The 18,527-nt window shown below is 35.7% G+C and overlaps 1 protein-coding gene across 7 annotated transcripts in view; it reads left to right on the top strand.

The window, feature by feature from the left end:
* The window catches only part of ZZZ3 (zinc finger ZZ-type containing 3), a 64,005-nt gene that overhangs the window by 12,449 nt on the left and 33,029 nt on the right, over positions 1 to 18,527 (top strand). For 6 of the 7 annotated variants that reach the window (XM_062581320.1, XM_062581319.1, XM_062581321.1 and 3 more), the window contains exon 2: positions 16,152 to 16,307. The exons of the other annotated variant lie outside the window; for it this stretch is intronic. The gene's annotated coding sequence lies outside the window, so the exon portion shown is untranslated. The remainder of the gene's footprint in view (positions 1 to 16,151; positions 16,308 to 18,527) is intronic. 7 annotated transcript variants of the gene reach the window in all.

Here is an 18,527-nt window from a genome sequence, read left to right as displayed (position 1 = left end):
TGTAGCCTCAGTTATGTCCTGCTGTATATGATCGCAGTATTTCAGTTCCTTTTGTGTTTCTAGATACAGTGGAACTAATTTTTTAAGATGTTAGGGATTTTTACATATTTCTTCCTCTATTATCAAAAAAGAAATGTTTTTAATTGCTTGTTACTCTAGAAGAGGTAATTTGTGTGACAATGAGCTAGGATGGCTTTTTTTTTATCTTCAAGATACAGTGAAGGCTGCTTAGGGGCTATTTCCTTCCTGTATTTCTTCTTTTATGGCTACAGTATTGTGCTGCAGGTAATACAGTCATTCACAGCTAAGTAATTTCATATTTTGGAGACAGAAATTGTAGGTGCTTTCTAAGAGAACTGACAACCGGTTATTTCTGGTAGTATTTTAAAACATAAACTGTTCTATGCATGGCATGTAAATTACATTTGTCAGGTTAATCCTCACTTAAGACTTTGTGCCAGCTCTGCAGAGGTACTAAGAAAGGAATAAGCAAAGCACTTAGTTTAGAATAGCATCCTTAAATTTCTTTTACGTACAATATTTTGAAAAGATATGTCCCTCAAAAATGATCAGTATAGCTTTTTTTTTTTTGAGGAGTTAATAGGCAAATAGTAAGCAATTTGTTATTAGAAAAGAGCAATGTAAAGTCCTTTGTATGGACCTCTTTGCTTAATATCATTATAAATGCACTGTGACTATGCCTATAAAGTTGAATGAAAGTGACTTCTAGCTTTGTAACTGCTTCTAATGCTTATTTTCAGATTTATAATGGGAAGATTTTAAATCATATCCATGGCAAGCTCAGAATGCTCTCCATCAATTTATATTCAGTCTAGTAAGAAATGTTTTTTCAGTAGTTAAATATCTGCAACTGAAGGTTTCAGTGGGAGAAAATGTCAGAGAAATTCTACTTAACAGCATAGTTGTATAAGTTAATACATAAAGCCATCATAAACAGAGTTTTACAGTTTAAGAGTTACCTAATCTCTGTGGAAGTGGATTGTCAATAAATGGGTATGGTGATCTAGTGTGTGTTTCAGAGGCAGAGCCCACAGTAGCTCATGGAGACTGAGAACTTAAGTAATGGCAAGTGCAGATTTTCTGCTGCTGTGATGGGTTAGCCATTTAGGAAGGTGTCTGGACTCTTGCCAACCTACTCTCATTTGCTTGGTATAGGTATGGAAACTATATAATTTACACTGTTGACCCGACTGCTGGCAGCTCCTGTTGCCGGAGTCTGTGATAAAATATGCTGAATATGACTGTTGCACTCTGTTCCTTTGTTTGAGAAATTCTCTAGTGGCTGAATCTGGAACTTGAATAGGCTTTTTATGTTTCTTCAGCCCTTTTACCTGCTCTTACAGGATAATTATGAGGAATGATAGGATGAGCATCTCCTTCTTTATATTTTTGGAAATAGATACTATTAAGAATGTTAGAGAACAGTCTCACATAGATTTCTGTATAAAAGGTTAAATGCTGTAATTGTTGATTTATTAAAATTCGTAGATGGCACTGATGAATACTGATGAAGTGTGAAATCAGTAAAATACTCCTGTGGTCATGAATTCTGTCAGCTTGAGAAGGCTGAAAGGCAAAACTGTCAAAAATTAGTTGAGTCTCAGAAAAAATGAGAAAGGCAAGGTGTTATTTAACATGAGGTCTGATATATTTTATTAGTTGATTGTAATTGCAAGCATATACAAAGCTCCAGGTATATGGAGGTAATGCTCCAGAACACTGATTGTGTTCTTACTGCCATTTGAAACATCTGTGACATTGTAGTTAAAAAGGCATACTTTATTTATGCAGTAGATTACCATCTCTGATAATACTATGGTTTTATTTATTTATTTATTTATGGAAAAATGTTTACAGGCAAAGTAATAAAAAGTGAAGGAGAAGAGGGAGCGCTGAATAAAACACACAAATCTTCATTCTGCCAGTATGCACAGTGAGCCCGCCTGGATGCATCCCTGTCCAGCATGCTCTAGGTGACCCTTCTTGAGCGGGCGGTTGGACTAGATGATCTCCAGAGGTCCCTTCCAACCTTATCCATTCTGTGATTCTATGAAAGGAGTAAGCAGAGAGCAGTAAGGAGAGAGTTAAAACTAAAGTTGCTGTGAGAGTGCCTGCATTGAGTATCTAACCTTGCCATCCTTACACTTTTTGCCTGTTTGTGAGTCTTTCTACCCATTTTGTAAAAACTAAAAAATAGAACACTCATTTGCAAACATATCAGTGGGCTAGTTTGAATGCTAAACATTTATGGGAGCTCCAGAGAAGAAGGGGAAAATTCATGGAAGAGAAACTGTTGTAGCCTAAACAGATAAAAAAAAAAAAAAAAACAAAACAAAAAAAAAAAACACGTGCAGCTAAGGGGGACCCTGGGCTAAAAATAATTAGAAGCTGGAAAGCTTCTTGTGTATTCCTTCTACTTACGTCTGTTTATGGTTGAAGAAGGAGTACTGACTGGATAGACATTTAGTCTGATCCAGTATGTTCAGTATCTTCAGAAAATGAACATTAAGAAATAAAATAAGGGCTACTTGTTAATGAGGAAAGAAGTATGAAATTAATAAAGGTTAAAGTAATGGACTCACTTTTAAAGTCAGTGAGGAAGAACTTTTGAAAAAAGCCAGCCAGTTAACATACAAAGGGAGTTCAGTGAGTACATGCACAGGTGACAGGTATGCTGGTGTGCTTTGATAGTGATAAGTCACTTTTGCTCTGTAGTTGGAGAATAACTTCTTGATGTCTAGTGCATGGAACATATTTAGAAAGTGCTTGATGAAGTGTGCAACCAGTGGGAAAGAATAATAGAATCAATTTTGCATGTTGCAGGAATCTTTCATTTTATACTGGAACAGTGTGCATTATTTTGAAAGTAAATTGTCCCATGCAGGTGCAGGGAAACAAACGGGGTATTGCAAAACACAACAACCCAGAAGAACAGTAATAATCAGAGCAGAGTACTTGGATTTTCCTAGAATCACAAAGTCGAGTAAAGAGGAAAACAAACAAAAAAAGCACTCGGATTGTAAACTATAATTGTATTTCAACAACATGCTAAAGGTTGATAATAGGTTTAGAGGAACCATGTAAAATCTTAGAAATGCTTAGAAAAACTTACTTAGTTTACAAAAGATACCTGTGCAGCCAGATAATAAGGCAGCTAGAAAAAACAGTTGATACATAGCTGTGGTGTGTGAAGTCTTACTCTTCTGGCTGAATCTTTCAGGATGACTGATTTGTGACTTTTAATAGGAGTTAAAGATGAAGAGTATGAATCAGAATGATCTGAGTCTTTACTATGCCAAGGACTGTAGAAACTTTAAAACAGATGAACAAGCCTGGTTCTAGATGGAGAATGTAAGCGGAGCAAGCCTAAAGATAATGCATCAATGATTGCAAGAAAAGCAAAAGCCTGCAGTTATGGTAGAGAAAAACAAAAATATTCTTGTGAGTATTTTACAGAGTGATAATGGCATGTTATGTCAAAGTTTTCAAACAAAAGAAGTTCATATTGAGAAGTCAAACAGTGACTTAAAGGCAGAGATTTTTAAATATAAACGCAGGCCAAAAAGATCATTTTACACATTTCCAAATAGTACTAAATGCGTAGATTAAACAGAGCGCAGAGAACTCGGGAAATTAGAAGCAACATATTGTTTATCAGACAATATACTGGCCTACAAAGACTTTCTGAGCAGAGCAAGAGAAGAAAGCAGCATTGCAACCAAGCAAAACCACATCACACACAGTGCAGTCATAGTCCTTCCAGAATTATATAAATTACAACTAGAATAAAAAGGAAAGATAGACCACTATTACTGCTAAATCAAGGAAATTCTGGCCAGCTATCCTATATGGAAGTAGTTAGATGTAGAAAGAAGCAGCTACATAAACTAATGTGCTGGCTGAACTTAGACCACTCTTAAAATAAAATTTTTTTGAATCAAGGTCATTATGAGCAGTAGGTATACTGTAATTAAGAAGAAACGATGTGCAATAATGTTAATACTGAACATGTTGTTTTCTTTGCCCAGAGACAAGGCAACAATCAAATGTGACTGATCACCATCACTTTAAGAGCTTTTAAAAAATACAGTTGCTAATGCACTTAAAATGCCTTCAGTACTTGCCAGTTGAAACTTCTGGAATCCAAATATTTTGGAATATGCATAATGGCCTTCTTATTCAGCACAGCTTTGTATCACCAAAGACCGACCTGAAAAAAAAGAATGAGAACATCAAACTGACAGAAATACAAGAAGGCACGGAAGGACGTGAGGCCTGTCTGCTTAACAAGCAAAGTGGCCGTTGCCAGGCAGAATTTGGAAAGAATCTAAGAGTAAATTGTACAACAAAGGTTTATGAGTGCAGATATCTGTTTTTCTGTCAGACTGCCCAGGCACTGGAGACCATTTTTGTCTGCCTTCCAGTACTACTGGGGCTACTGAGATGAGCCAATGAGTACAGGAATTTGCTCAAAAGTACTTGGAAAGATTATCTCTAAAGGCAAAGCAGTGATACGTGGCTAAATTTCACTAGCAGTTGTGACGTGTATTAGAACAAACGGCAAAAAGAGACAGTGAAAAAATCTCCTGTATGGAAGGCTGGGACAAAAAGTGGGAATGGGCTTTTTTGTCACAAACCCCTTGTTATTGTAGGTTGCTGTTTTGAGAACTGAAACAGTGTTGAGCATAGAGACCGTAAATGTATCAGTGAAGCATTTCGACAGATGTAGTGTCTTAGACTGTTATTGTAGAAAATAGACATTTCTGTATTTGCTCTAAGCCGGAGACATGACTTCATGTAACAAATTCAGTTGCAGTGTACAATTTAATTAATATATCAAAGTCGGTCATAACATAGCCAAACATGAGTTTGAAGGAGCTAAGACTCTTAAAAGTAACTGCTAATCAAAATGCAGCATAAGACAGGTCATTCTTAGTAGCAACCTATTACAGTATTTAAATTCTGAGTTAAAACATAGTTTGTTCATAAGCTGGTCTGTTAGTTTCCAGTGTCTTAGCATGTGAGATCTCATGTATTAGGTTACATGATAAGTGGTGGTACAATTATACCTGTAGTATCAGCTCACATGACAAGGGATGCCTGTACTCCTGGAAACATGAGAAAGTGTATCTGCCCAGAAGACACAACTGGGCCCCAGGCATAGTAGTGCCTGACTTAGTTTCTGTTATGCCTAGATGCCAGGAGAGTTCTGGATTGTTTTTTCCCCCCTTAAATCTGTCCAGAATGTATTTGAAACATTTAAAGACAGAAGTTTGGTCAACTCTTTTAACTTAGGCGATAAGATGTCCATCTACTTGTTTGTCTGCCATCATCACTGAGTAGCATTTGAACCTCTTGGCCATCTTAGGCTGAATTTGTCAGGGAAGGGATACCTCAAAAGTGTGAAAAATTTGCAGCTCTCGTGAAATTAGAGTGCCCTTTTTAAGAGAGATTGCAGTTTGAGTCCAACAGTTGCCTGCTCTGTATGGTTTGTTTGCAATCTTGTCAATGCACGTGTAGTTTGGGATCGGTCACAGCATCCAGTTGGAAGTGAGAGGAAGCTGAAGTCACTGTAGTATGAGCTTTGGAAATGGCTGGTGGGGAGAACATGCAGTATTTCAAAATGTTGAAGTTAAAGTGAATGTGGTAGATTTGGGTTGTCCTTAAGACTACAAAGAGCCAGTCCATAGGATAGGTTTTGCTAGTCTATTGCTTGTAGAATAACCTATCTCCTAGATTGAGTCAAAGGTATCATGAGGCAGAAGACAAGTGGTTAAAACATTTTTATGAATATAATCAGAAAAAATCGGTTTCCCTTCCTTTTCTTTTCTCTCTTGGGGTGGCAGGATGGACATGTGAAGTGATAAAAAACTGAGAACAAAAATATTTTAATTCTGGTATGACACTAAAAATATAGGGAGTGTTAAGTGCCTCATGCCCCCATTTTCCAAATTCTCTGCTTTTGGTATTTGCCTTGGTACCACGTGCAACAGAACTTTTAAGCACAACCCATGCAAAATACCTGATTGTATATGTGTAATACTGCTTGGTCTTTTACTTCAATGTTTGTCACTATGGTAGCCCTTCTAATGCTTAGGTAATAATTTTGCGTACGAAAAAAAAATCCAGGGTAAAGTATCTTCTATACAGTATTTCATACAATATGCACATAATATTTCGTAAAGTAGATGCTTGCAATCATTATTCTGAAAGTAAATCAGTCACGGTAGATATGTGCAGTGTTGGATTCTACAAATGTGAGTGCCTTTCAAGAAGGTAAAGCAGCACTGTTTTTCTTCATCAGCTTCCCTTTCATATGTAAGCCATTAGTGTGGTTATTAAGTACTTGATGAACCCTGACAGTTGCAGTCTACCTGCTGGGAAAAAATAAATGTCTTTTTATGTTTGGTATTTTCTGCATATTATAATGATGACTTTATTAGGAAATAAATCGCATTTTTCTTAGATATTTTGTTGGTATAAAACTATGCTCTAGCTATGGTTAAGAGATTAAATAATATTGGAATTTGTTCTACTAGAATAATGTTTTGATGAGTTGTTGCTGTAATCAAGTTACTGTAATTAATTTTATAATCTTTTTTAATGTCTAATTTAATGTATTTCGTATGTATTTAGTGTATTTTGTATGTAATGTATTTCACATTTTTTTGGTAGTCCTGCACAGGAGATATTCTTTGGAAAACAGAAAGCTATTTAACAGATGGATTGTTTCACATGAAAAGTGTATTATAATTTAAAATAGAGACTTTTAGCTATGATGATACAGTAGAATGGGTAGATGGGGTGGGGAGGGTATAGGCTGGTGAGCAGATACATGAAGAGAAACCTGTTTTGTTTGTTTTAAGCAGAACAGGAAAGGGTTTTTGTGTTTTTAATTAATTGTATCACGCATCAGTTACTGACTTATTATTGTTATTACTGACTCAATAATTTCAGAAAGGATTTTTGGTTTAAGCTACTGTTTTTATTCTTGCTGAGTGCAGTTTATTTTAGATGACTTCATAGTAATTGAACTTTTTTCCTTTTTTTTGCATTTTTTGAATTTTTCCAAGAACTTAAGATGAAGCGGTGTTAGGTGCTGCATTAAGGCGTAGAATGCAATTTAATAATCCTGTGGCGTTGGTAGCAGCATCACCTTAATGAAGTTCATGACTTTTCCTTCAGTTCTGAGCATGTGATCTCATGGCTGAGCTGCAGCATTCTGACCTTTAATTTGACTCATCTGGAAAGAAAAAAAGGCGTTTTTATGTAAGACCTATTTTAGATTCACTTCATAATACAGCTCCACAAATATTTGTGTTGACAGAGTTGTCACAAATATTTATGACAAATATTCAGGATGGCATCCTGATGTGATATGTGTAGATTTGTTGTGACTGGGTAATATCTCAGGTCTTCTGAGGTATGTCTGTCTACTACTTCCAGTTATTCCCAGTTATACTTCCAGTTATTCCCAGTTGTAGTCTCCCTCTTGCACAGTTCTCATTTGTCTTCTGCCAGTTCTTTGTGATTTCTAGTCTCTCTTTCCCCAGTCAGCATCTACTTCCTTTGCTGTTCCCCAACAGTTCTCCTTCCCTATTCATTAATTTTTAGTATTCCTTGTACCCATCTTCCATCGCAGTTCCACCAAGGCTTTTGTTCCTCAGTCAAATGCTTTGTTGTGCCAAATTGCAATTGTATATTCCAAAACATGGAGGTAGAAAAATTTCTTGAAGGGAAAGGTCACCTGTGCCTTAAGCAGCAAGATTTTTTTTTTAATTCCATCCTTGTGCATAGAAATGACTAATTATTTTGACTGAGAATTGAGGGGAGAGGCAGCAGGGTGGGAATAGTGCTCTGAGACAGATGTTTCAAATGTATGATTTCAATTCAGACTCTTTATTTGACCAATTTATAAGAAACTTAAAGCAGGTTAGGGCTTGTCTCAAAGAGCAGAGACTTGATGATGTGGTTACTTTTCCAAAATTGTGCTGTATAGTTAGGCTGGTATTTGCTTTTATTCTAGTTTGAAAGAGTGGTTTTGAGGGACAAGGGTGTTTGTTGGTTTATATTGCTTTCAAAATTTATAAGATAACTTGGCACTCTTATCTTAGAATAAATTTGTCTAGATAAGGAATTAAGCCTCCATCATGCTTATCCTTCCCAGTCAAGTTCCCAGTGTAGAAAGCCCATAATAGTGAGAAAAGTTGGTGCATTTTGGTACTTGACTGCTGACTGGAAGGACACTTGGAGAAAATAGGAAGGGATGGCTCTGTGTTGCTAGTCACTGTCAAATAATTTGCTCTTTTGACCTTTTTCTTTATTTTGTTGTTTCAGGGAAAGAAAGGTCAATGTATAGCAGTAGGGGAGAAAAAAAATGTGTGTGATGGAAAAGAGGTTAAGCTTGCATTTGTTCTCACACATCCTATTATTTAAATGACATTCAGTCTTACTCTTCCTCAATATAATCTTGTTCAGGAAGAACTGCAAATGATTTTTTTTCCTTAAGATTCCCCCGCCCCCCCCCCCCAAAAAAAAAAAAAAAAAAAAAAAGGTTTGTCTGGCCTGGTGAACTGTTCTGATTTAAGTAAGAAAATAAGCATGATGAACTCCCCATTCCAGTTCTTGGCCACTTCAGGTTTTGTTTTGTAAAAGTATGTGCCTGCTAGTTTGAAGAAGCACAAATGAGAAGACTTTCAGGAACTGTTTATACCTATTCCTACCAGTCTGAATGTTTCTTAAATTGGTTTTACTGTCCTTATGTATGAGTTAAAGTAGGCCTGCTCTGACAAACAGTCTTTGCTGACATGTAATGTAACCTTACTGTATCACAGATGGCTGAAATCTCAGAATAATTCCCAACCATGAAGCCTCTGTAACATTTATTTTTAACCTTATTGCCTGTAAACTTTCCTTACGACTTTGAACTGCTTATTGTTGTATATTATTTCAGGTGAGATGTTCGTGATGTCTTTTGGTGGGGATTGTTTCTGTAGTTTGAAAGTATTGCTTGTGTTTAATGTAATGTAAAATCAGAAAAATACAATGCCTTCTCCAGAAAACCGTTTTCTTGCTTATTTAGTTACACTAAACTCAGTCAGTGTGTGTAAGAAGGGATGCTGGCGTATTTAGATGTGGTAGTCTGGTGAGAATAATTTGTTAAATGGGATTCATCCCTAATTTAGCAATGCCACTCTGCTAGGAGGAGATTTGCTTTATGTGTGAAGATAAACCAAAGTCCTAGTAATCTGAGGTCCATTCAGATTATCTCTCAGTTAAAGATGTTAACTCTTTGTCTTGGGCAAATATAAGGGATTATAATCTGTTTACCTAAATAACTTCTGCAGTTTTTGTTTTATACAACAAACTTTCTGTTTCTAAAAACATGCTATTCCAAATAACATACTTCTGCTATACACATAATGTAATACTTGCTATTTTATACTACAGATACACCCACATTTCATACATAACTTTGTGATCCATAAATATTCTTTACTTCTGAGGTATACCATTCTGTGTGCATTTAGTAGTACTCCGTAGGCTTGAAATGTTAATCTAATTGCTTTTATTTCTGTGTCCCTGAAATAATGGGGTCTGGCATGTGTAGTTGATAAGAGGAAAGGTAAGGTCCTAATGATCAGGATGTCTGTAGGCAGTTGGAAGACAGAAGCTTATGCAAGATACTTTTGATATTACATGTGGAAAAAACAAAACTGAGTGTCTGGGGGCAGCGGGGGAAGTAGTCCCTAGTGTAAAGCAAATACAGGCTCCTGCTAATGACGGCAGATTGCTAGCATACCTGCTTAGTGTATGGATACAGTACTTGATTAAAACAACGGGCAGGAGGTTCATGATAAATACTGTGCTTTTTTCTTCTTAAACCACTTTAATGTAGAAAACTGAGAAACAAATACGGGGTTGGGTCAAAGCCTGAGTTTTGGTCAGCTCTGAGTGAGTCTTGGGAGAAGTGGGAATTAGAGGCTTGAGAAAAGCTAGTTTTGACCATCAGTTTCTTAACTGCACTATGATATACCATAACAAGTTCCTCATGGACTGTTACTTCCTAAAATGTAAATAATGATCAGTGGGTCAGTTGTTTGTGGGAGGTTCTGAAAGAAACGGACAACATTTACAGGTACAGAAATAAGACAGACTTTGCTATATTCTTATATAAAAGTCATTTTAATTATTAAAGTTATTTTAATACAGTTACATAAAGTACATTGCAGTAGCAATCTAGAAGAACATTAGGTCATTGAAAGCAGCATGTGAAAAATAAGGAAATAGTTTGAGATGGGATACACAATAATGGAGTGGCGATTGTGTCTAACTAGCTAAATTAGGTAGTTTTATGATCTCAGATCAGACCATATGATTGTCGTTAATGCAAGTTTGCTTAGATTTGTTTTCCTTTCCAGAAGATGTTTTGTATCTCTTCACTGAGATATGTGCAAACATGATGTTTATTCCAAAATACTATAATTTTGAAAAAGATAGCATAAAACCTGACAGAGAGTCTTTTAAAGAATATAATACAGTGTTTTAAAAAGGAATATACATTAAGGACTCCCAAGTTGCAATGACAGAAATAAATACGATCAAATAATCTTATGACTGGAATAGAAAAATCTCCAATCTTACTCTCAGGCAGAGGCAGGCAAGGTCCTGCAGATCTAGAGCAGAATGAAAATGAAAAGGGAGAGGGCAATTATGTATGTGTCATAGTTGCTCCTGTAAATGGTAGCTAAACCAATAATGAATTTTGTTGCTGGAGCAACTTTGAAAGTTACTGCTGTTACGGGACTAGAGAGTGCTATTGTTAGCAGGTATCCACAGCTGCAGTATCTGAGCACGATGCAGTATCATTTGGCATAGAAAGAGATTATTAGGTAAAACTTGGAAGGATAGGAAGAGAACAGATTATTGCTGTTCATATAAGATGATGATTAAAATTATACCGTAGATCAGATGAACAAACTGTACTCCATTTTCTGTGGTTGAATTCTTGGGATGGCTTTAGCTATTTTCCATTTTCATAAAATGCATGACAGCAAATAACTGTTGGAGACTTTCTCCTGCTGCAAGAGTTTTCTTCACCAAATACGTAGGAGATCTTTTTATTAATGTTGTAAGAACACAAATATCCATCCTACATACTAGATATATAAGCACCACCACAGAATTGCAGTGTTTGGAAGCATTCCTAAAGTAAGGGCTTTTGTGGCTTTGCTTCTTTCAGGTCCAGCATGCTGATACAGCCAGTGCATTCTTACACTGACCTCCTTTCTTTACCATCGTTTTTCTGACATAGGGCCACACTGAGCATACTTTCTCTGCTTGTGTGTACAGTTCTTAATTCTTGGGATTCCTTTAAACGCTCGGCTTGTACTGGTTTGCAGATAAGTACTGGCTTGAACACCATTAAGAATCGGTTATTTTGCGTATTTGACAAGGAATTGCCTCATTCTGCTGTTTCATACTGTTGGTACCCAACTCTATTTAAATTCATCATCTCTATTCCTAGAGATTGTTACACACCTAGGTCAGCATTCTCTAGCTTTGCTAAACAGGCTTCTGATTAGATTAAATTAAAATTCTGGTGCAATTAAATGACTGTGGTGTGTATCAATACAGTCCACATAAAGTTGTGTAACACTTTAAGGGTTATCTAATGTCAAAATGCATGTCCTGAAACTGCATCCTATTGTCATACAAAATTTGTGATTGTACATAAACTGTATCAATAATATCTGTAAGCGGTCAAACTTCAGTCTCACTCTGAAGTGCCTTTCTGATTAATGCATGACCATTTGGTTTTATGAATAGGATTCACAAGGTAAGGTTTCAGTCTCACCACTTGCTCTCTGACTCTTTATATGTCCTTCCCCACGAAAGACAAATTCGGACAATCTTATATTTTAAAGCTTTGACTCTCTCTACATTACATTTTATATTCATCTGTGATTTTTTACTCCATCTTCAGTGGGCTTTACAAACTTCAAACTGTGTTACTTCTTAGCTGATTCCTTCTATTTAGACTCTAGGTATTTATTGCAATATTCTTTTTCTTAGATATTGATTTGATTCTCTGAATAAAGGCTTAAACCTGAAAGCATATTTAGCTTCCTTTGCACATCTTTTTTCCCACTTACAAATACCTGCTTAAAAAAGTGTGGCTAGAACATTAAATTTCTCTACCAGGGAAGATGTGGTTGCTTTAGGAGGAAAAAAAAAATCCTTCTAATTATTTATGGAATGTAAAGAAATACTATTTTCCTTTCAAGAGAGTTTTTCCAAACAACCTTTTGGAAGAAGAAAAATATTTTAATTGCCTACTTGGTTAATAAAAAATGTGCTAATTTCACTTTCTGGTTCTTAATAAGTAATTAAGGGACAGTCATTTCACTGTCTCCTGCTGTAAACTTTTCCAATATTTTTTGGCAAAACTGATGCTTACTTTATGAATGTGTTTTCTCAACAAAATACCCTGATTAGATAAAACTGTTTTTTTTTTTTCACCTTGGTTTCTGGTGCTGTTTGTGTTCGTCCTGCTGTTCCTAAAATCCTCTTACTTTTCTCAAAATGGACTAGCTGCTGCAGGGGTTGTTTCTTCCCTGCAGTGAGGGAAGTAGGGTTGTTGGGGAAGAAAGGAAGAGAAGGAAATTAGGAGAGATAAAGTTACAAATCTGAAGAAATCCTGACTTTATTCATTCTGCTGTTCCCGAAACAACTTATGCAAATGCTCGTTACTTATGGACTGGTAAAGTAATAAAAAATCGAAGTGAATCTTAAGTATAAGATTCAAACAATGTTAACAGCAGACATGCATGTTAAGACATAGATTTCATATTAAAGTATCTAAGAGAACTTTGCTATTTAATAGAATCATTGTGACACAAATCCAAAACTTTTTGATCCATCTCATTATGAAACATGATTTTCTTCACTTTCAGGAATCCTTGTCATTTTTATAACCCATCTCATTTTTATTTTTGTTTTGAATTACAAAAGGATTGTATTTTCAGTGGAGTTCTATCCTTTTTTTTTTTTTTTTTTTTTCCGCCCGCACTCTTCATTCCCCTGCAGTCTGGTCCATTTCAGTTTTTGGCAGACACAGAAGAGACACAGAAGGCAAATGTAAATCTAAATATGCTGCAAAGGAGGCATAATCCTATTCATAAATCAAGTATCTTTAAAAACAGGTGCTTCAGAAAGCACCTGCTTCAGAAAGCATTCTTTTTTTTTTAATTAATTTAGTCCAAAACAGTTCTTTCTTGTGTGCCAGAAATTTCACTTCTCTCAGTTTGCTGTGAATTGAAAGGTGTCAACAGAAGAGTAAATAGGTCATAGTACAAAAATAGATATTTTGCCCTGAGCCAGTCTAATAAATCTACAGGAGAAGGCAGTTCCTTTTACCATGATTCTTCTTTCATTAGCTTCAGCTGTCTTCCTTTGTCGCAGGCTTAATTCAAAAAACAGTACAGACCTTTGATGGTCTTTACTGGAAAGTTTATCTTCGAGTCAAAACAGTTAAGGGTAAAACAAATCCATTGTGAATTTATTTTGGGCAATACACAGATTCAGTTACTGAACTGAAAATGAGCTTTACCTATAAAATCACTCTTCATAAGAAATTCTCTGTGAAACCTTTGATTTACTGACTCAGTTTTACAAAAGAAAGTTTTGGGGGGATTTTGTTTTGGTTTGTATTCATTAGTTTTATAGCTGAACTGAAGTAGTAGGGATTATAACAGTTGAATGAAGTAATTGCTTCCTAAAACTTAAGACTTTTGAATCTTTCTTTACTTACTGTCATTAGAAGCAAAATATTTAGCTATTGCTGAATAGATGATTTGTATACTTTAAGAAATGACAAAATCATTTAAGACAATGATTTGATAATGGATGACTTCCGTTCAAAATTATTTCTATGCGTAAGCATAATGTATGTAAGAAAAGAGCAAACTACTAACCTATCCCTTTTCCTGCCTCAAAATTTGCCTTGGTTTTATGGAGGCAGTGTACCCAATTGCCTGAGAAAATATATGTTAATTATTTAATTTTGTCATTACTGGTAAGGTAATGTAATGTAACTTTTTTCTGTGAAAGTGCAATTTTTTTCACTCTGTATTTTTGCAAAATTTTATACAATTCAAAACAAATAGCATTGAAATGTTTTGACACCAAAAAATGTGGAATTTCTTTTACATGAAAATACTTGAAATTTAGTGTTCCCTGTTTCATTCAAGATTAAATTATAGCTATTCTTGTGAAATGGAAATTTGGTTCTGCAGACAGTTTTAACCACTGATGAGAGATATATTATTGCAATTAATTATTTCCTTGTTTATAATGAACAAGCTGTCTGTTTTCTGAGCTCTCTGTGTTTGGGTAATCCTGAAACTTTTTAAGAGTAACAGAGTTTTTCTGTATTTCATTGTTTCTTTAGGTTTCAAGACCAGGCCTTTTTCTGGTCAACTAGCTGTTATATTTTGTCTCAGACTTTTCATATACTTGTTTCTTACCAGAGTTGCTGAGCTAAGGGATTTTTGTTGGGATATATAGTTTCTTTTTTGCACAATTCTGTGACAATATTTCTTGCTATCTACATGTGTCTTTTTCCTGTCACTTAAATGGATATATGGGATAGACAACAGCATAGGTTTAAGTAATTGAGAGTGTACCAGAATATTAAAAGCAGAAGAAACTTGATAGAGGGGAAAAAAGACATCCTCAAAGTCACTTGATACGGTAGCTCTTTACGGAGCTCACCTCTCGCTGTTCCGGTTCTGTCCCTGATACGGCTAAGTAGCAACTGTTCCGTTTTGCTCAGCCCTTTCAGTCACTTACCGCTTGCATTTTTCGAGTATTTTTCCCGATCTTCTTCCTTTTCCATTCTTTGTTTGCCATTTATTATGACATTTCTCTGCTGTTTGTTAAAATAAGAAATTCCACTAAATAATTGGAATCTAATTTGATTTATTTATCTATAGAATAGAATTTGTGATATTTCATGTACCATTATTATAGACATACTTTCATTATTGGATTTCACTGTAACCGGATACAGTTGATCTGCTCTGCTCGTACTTGGCTGACTTTGTATTTTGAACTGTCAGCTTAAAGGGGAATTCTTTTTTTCTTATTTTAACTTGTATGAAATCATAAATATGGTCCACGTAAAGGAGACAATTTCCAATGGCTTTTTAGATTTATAAGGGAAATATAATAATTGTGTAAAGAAAAAAATGTGGAGAAAGCTGCCAATTTTTCTTTTGCATCATGAATTTTTTGCATTGTTGTATCTGAAGATAAGTTCACTTTTAGGAAGCTGGCAGAATGTGAAGAAAGATTCAGCAGTTCCTTTTCTATAGTGACTTATAGTGTCTCCGTAGCACTAGGTGTTCTAAAATGAAATAGGATTCCCAGTATGTTTTTTCAAATAATAGCTGTTGGGCATTGGCACTGATGCCCAAACTCTAGAAACAATTGGAAGCATTGTGTGGGTTTTGGATCAGTAGGCTTATTTCTGTCTTTTGATATAAAATTGGTTCACTTCCACTAACAAGATGGTGTAAGTGTACATTGTTTTCCCTGGGTGTGAAGAATGGGTTTGGGGTGAACTCTGGAAAACCTTTTACTCCTATTGTGTTCAGGTAATTCAAGGATTTAGAATGAGTTTAAGTTTTGAGTTCTGCTGAGCTGATTACAATTAAATGGCAAAAAAAATGTTTTTACTGCAAGTCCAATTATAAAACATACTTGATAATGTATTTCATAATTCATTAGTTGTAGTAATCATTGTCTTTCACCGATTTTTTTTTTTACATCTATTCAAATATTGTCTGAGGTTTGAACACCCTGTTGTAAATTCATTTTCTCATACATTCTTGGTACGCTAAACTGTATCATTTAAAACTATCCAACAAAGATACATTTTAAAGTTGAATTAACTTTTTACATTCTTAATTAATTTATGACTTGCTCCTTTCTTATAGGACACTTTTAAAACTGGTAAATGCTTCTTAGAGAAGGTGGTGTTCTTTAAATGGCCTGTTGCATTTTTCTTATTTTTTAATGAAATAATTTCAAATGTTTTAGTGATACCTTTTTCCTTTTCTCAACAGTTATCAAAATCTTGCTAATGTGATGGCATAAACTGGTCAAAAGGAGTTTGGATTACATCATGGATATCAGCAATGGTGATTGATAGTATTACAGTGGCGCAGTGGGAATCTGCTGTATCACATGTCAGAAGTTAATATTTCTTTACTTTTGTGATGGTAAGAGTTTTCTTTACTAAATAAACAATAACTTCTAGAATTCTTATCTAAATTTTATTTCTTTAGAAAGTAACATAGCAAATCAATAAGACTTTGATGTCTTGGATATTGTTTTTAATGGGTGTTGAGTTCAGCAGTAGTCACTGTAGAGTACATTGGAATTTGATTTATTTTGCTTATTGCTGTCCATTTGAAATGTCAGTTATTGTTCCTTATTTATGATAGCTTTAAATAGAACAACCTAGGTAAAGTGGACTGCATAAATGACCCTGTTTGTCATGTTTGTTTTCATCCCCAAATGAGAATTTTATCCAGATGGTATTGCAGTTATGTGTGAATGGGGAGAATATACCAGCACGTTTATCCATACAGAAAATGGGTAAGAAGAGCCATTGTATACAACACATAGTTACATTTTCTTTATCTCTTCAACTCCACCATTGATTTTTTGCCGATTCACTTTCTTTTCTTGTAAGATGGAGTTCATTGGCCATCTCGCACTTTGTCCTGCTTCGTTAAGGTTAAAGGGACCGAGCGGAAGTTAGTGCGCAGAAGGCACTAACGTCAGGCAGCAGGAATGGCTGACGAGCAGGAGGGTTATAGCCTTACGTGCACAACTCAGCTTTGGGAACTTTTGAAACTTCCGCATTGTAGCTGCTTTTTTGTTGCACAGTTACACAGCATTTCATTGTTCTAGCAGTTTTATAAAAGAGACATGCTTAAAAAGAAAAATCACTTTCTGTGGTTAGACCAGTGCACTTCTCTCTTTGCAGGCAACCTTGCTAGTGTTACTTTTCAGTAAGTGGACAGCTGAGACACATGCTGCTGCTGAAGTGCGTTCCTCTTCCTGTTTCCCAAGGAGCCCAACTGGAAGAGTGGTTAGGGCTAGCCATACTTCTGTAACAGGAGTTTCTGTTCATTTGTCCTGGGTTTTAGAACTGTAAGTTGCTTGATTTAAGTGTAGGGAAGATTCCAGACAATCTACGAGGAAGAGTGCATGAATTCAATCTTATAAATGATTTGGACCTGTAGGCTTTTGACATGTAGGTCTTCTGCTCTAGCCACTGCAGCACATCTTGGATGTGCTTTGGCCTTCCTCCCCTGGCTTAGCCCAGGGAAAAATAGCAAAACAAGCAAACAAAAACGAGGAGAGAGTCTCTTCTGGCTTAAAAACTTATGACCAGTTAGGGGTGTATTTGGGACATCGTGGAAGCACAGCTGGCGCGCTTTGTGAACCTCAGAATTGCCACATTTGTTATACACTCTGGAAAGAACCTGTCTTGTAGTTGAAAAATGACCACAAGACAGTGCCATGATCTAATCATTTTTATCTGAAAAGGCCACACAGCCAAGGGAGATGGCAACAGTAGATTGGTAGGGGGATGTGTTGCTGAACATGCATAGTTTTTATGGATGGCTGAGTCACGTTTACAGAGTTCTGTTCTGTCTTAGCCAAATTAAAACGGTTTTTAACTGGCATTAGTGGTTATTTTGAGGTTTTGGTTTTGGTATGTAGATGTAGAATGTATGTATATGTGGAAGAGCAAAGATCCTCGTAAATTAGAAATCAGCTTTATTTTCAATTAATTACTACAGTTGCATTTCTAAGTAGTAGCCGGTTGAAGGCCTCCTGTCTTTACTCACATTTATGGTTTTAACTGGGTTGGATCTTTACACAATGCTTCTAAAGCAGAGTACTATGAAATTCTGTATTTTCAGCTTCATGACTGAGACTTTATTAACAAAGTCTTTTTTTTAGTTGGGGTGAAAGAAACTGTTGTCCATCTAATCCGAATCACACTGTATATTGTTGATTTGGAACTAAACTACTGGGTGTTTACAGTATATTGTTCTTTGACTATAGCTGGGATACTGTATGAGGTATAGTTTTGCTATCATATTTAAAAATAACTTCTAATTCAATTCCATTTGTGCTGTTTAGATCCGTAAAACCTGCCTTCCTCTCCTACTTTCAGCTTGTCTGATTCCTGATTTAAAAGCTAGATGAATTGTAGAGTTATTGCTCTTTAAAGTGCTACCAGAACGAGAAGCTGCTTGAGAAAGGAAGGAGATAGTCACAGAAGTCTGTTGTTGCCATTTTCTGGTTCTAAACCATGGATTCTCAGCTCTGTTGCTTTACCAATAGCGGAAGACATTATTGTAGGGAGCTCAGAGTTGTTGTCTCTTAAGTCTATTCTACTTCCTACTGGACTTTGATTT

The sequence above is a fragment of the Rhea pennata genome, chromosome 8 (assembly GCF_028389875.1).
Source record: "Rhea pennata isolate bPtePen1 chromosome 8, bPtePen1.pri, whole genome shotgun sequence".
Lineage (NCBI taxonomy): Eukaryota > Metazoa > Chordata > Aves > Rheiformes > Rheidae > Rhea > Rhea pennata.
Note: the sequence above shows the minus strand (reverse complement) of the source record. Positions and strands in the feature narration are given on the sequence as shown.